The sequence below is a fragment of the Otolemur garnettii genome, unplaced genomic scaffold, assembly GCF_000181295.1.
Source record: "Otolemur garnettii isolate 467f Iridium unplaced genomic scaffold, OtoGar3 scaffold00012, whole genome shotgun sequence".
In the NCBI taxonomy this organism is placed as follows: domain Eukaryota; kingdom Metazoa; phylum Chordata; class Mammalia; order Primates; family Galagidae; genus Otolemur; species Otolemur garnettii.
The window spans coordinates 15,211,534-15,214,171 of NW_003852407.1; the positions used below are offsets into that span (position 1 = coordinate 15,211,534).

Sequence of the window (2,638 nt, forward strand, 5' to 3'; positions counted from 1 at the left end):
AGGATTTCTGTGCTTCTCCATAGAGCGCAAGAAAAATTATCCTATAAGAAAACTACATATTGTGTGATGAGAGAGCAAAGTAGATCCAGTTCCAGAAACTACTGGGGGTGCCAAAAACCGTATTCACATTTTAAGCGATGTTATCTGTTACTTTTCAAAGTTGAATTGAATTATAGTAGCAACAGGTAGTATGATTTTCACAGCACCTCTTGTAATTGAAGAAGTCAAACGTGACTTGTGTTCGTCTTTTATTTTTGATAAATATTGAGTATTACAATTTTAATACAGTTTTTCCCTTTCTTAAAATATATATATATATTTGCACCCTTTGAATTTTGAAAGGAAAACCCAAAGCAGATCTTTTTGGTCTTCTTTTCATTATTTGGTCACCCCAATCTTGGATCTGGCTCATGAATATTTGTTTTGGGGTGACTTAGTCATAGCCATGCTTTATAACTTTGGTCTGTTAGTTTTCTGGTGGAAACTAAAACAAATTCTCTTTGTTTCGTGCTGACTTGTAAAGTCTATTTCATTTTATTTTGTTGCGCTCTATTGTATTGAATTAAAAGAATTTCTATGAGCCAGAATTCGGAAGTAGCTGTTTACACTGCATTTTATGAAAATGGCACTTGAGGATTAGAAACAGAAGTGAAACCAGTTATATTTGCATTGGTAACACATACAAAATGCATTCAACTGTCCACTGTGATGTTTTAATCCTAATTTGCATTCTTACCTTTTGTAACATTCTATAAATTAGCTCCTGTTCACATTTCCTATCCCAAAACACAAAGGTAGGAACCCTTGGTTCTTGTAGAACATTCTAAAATCAGTTTGGTAGACTTTCCAATATATTATCTTCCTCTAATCCTCCCACTTTATAAAAACTAGGCAAATGTTTTTCCATTGGCTAGGCCATAAAGTATTCTAAGAAGTCATTTATGTACTTTAGGCAAGAACGGAATTTAGGCTCCTGAGAGGGCAGAGACTAGGTTCTGATCTCCAAACAGGCGACCGTGAGACCAAGGGAAGGACAGAGGTAGATGAATCAATCATTGGGGGTCTTCCCAGGGCAACTTTTAATCTTGCCATTTCTTTTGTATAAAGGAAGCTAGAAGTGCCTTCCTACCACATCCTACTTTATTCCTCCCAACCCAAGTTGAAGGGCAGCCCTTTCCCCCCAGCAACCTCCAAGGGTAATGAGCAACCTCAAGAAGCCTAAAGGCACAGCCAGCCTGAGGGGCACATGCAGGAAGGGGGTGGAGGAGGAGACTGGCCAAGTAGGTCAGTGGGTTAGAGGGCAGCATCAGCATGTCAGGGTGTGGGTAGCTCCTGGCAACTGCCAACTGCTGGCCTTCTCCTACATGCCAGGCTGACAGTAGGAATTAGAAATGGCATGTGGATTGCTATGCATACCTGCCACCATCCTGGAAACCGAGGATACAGTCACACCAAGAGCAGGAGTCTAGACATCTCTTTCCAGAGAGGACAATAGCTGAGTCTACTTTCAATGGAAGGACAGGGCCGATAGGGCATAATTTTTTATATAGGACCCTAGCAGTTCAGACTTCTAGGAAAGAATGTTTTAATTCTGTCTTGAGGGGATTCCTGAGGCTAGAAACATGGGGAGCCTCACTGAGACTGGGCAGAAACAGGCCTTGGGATAAATACCAACCAGCAAAGAACAGCAAACAGTTTAAGAACGCTAGCAAGTATTTTTAAAAGAACCTGATTAATTACACCTCCCCTAACTGGACTTACAGCATCACACAGCAAGATTCTGTGATAGGGCTCTGTGTCTGAAGGACACTCTAGTTCTCAGGCTGTTTTGTGTACTTTTTGATTCAGAATTGGTGCTTAACCGGCAGGTCTTGGAGCCTGACTCAGGCAACTCACCAAAAAGTTGCTAAATGAATGGAGGAACACGGGGAGACAGAATTATTTCATGATAATAAGCTCTTGCATGTTTATCCTAAATTATGCTTTACAAAGTACTTTGTCATACCTCCAGTTCTTGAGAAGATAGGAGAACCTTAAACCTGTTTTAAAACTGGAATATGCCCAGAATCTAAGTAGCCTTATAAAGCCAATCCTTTAAGAGATAGAAACCAGACTCCATTCATGCAGTGACTCATTAGAAATAAAAGCTGTGATTCAGTATCTTGCAGTTCCTTTATCAGTGTTTGTGAGGGAGGACTTAACCTTGGATGCCCCAAAATTTCATGTGCAGTATTTCCCATTGATAGGGAATATAACATCTCCATCAGTACCATGGCAGCAGTGCTATAGGACTCTCAAATATTTATGAAAAATAATAGATCTAAATGCACACATAATATTTTCAGGGTGCTAAATATACCACTATTAGGAAACATCTAGACAGTTGCAGTATGCTGGCTCAGCCAGAGGAATTAACCAAAGAAACACCACTTGGATTACTAACTTTGAGAAAGCATCGAGTGGTTATAGCTGATGTTCAAATTACTATCAATGATCATCAGTGGAGATAAGATTAAACAAACATATCCACCGTGTTTGCAAGTCATCAAGCCCACTCGCCTCTAGTTAACATCAACACCTGATACTGGGGCTGGGTGCAGTGACTCTCACCTATAATCGTGGCACTTTGGGGAGCTGA

At 40.2% G+C, this 2,638-nt stretch overlaps 1 protein-coding gene across 1 annotated transcript in view; it reads right to left on the reverse strand.

Moving 5' to 3' along the window:
* The window catches only part of FHOD3 (formin homology 2 domain containing 3), a 468,593-nt gene that overhangs the window by 47,256 nt on the left and 418,699 nt on the right, over nucleotides 1–2,638 (reverse strand). The window lies entirely within an intron of this gene.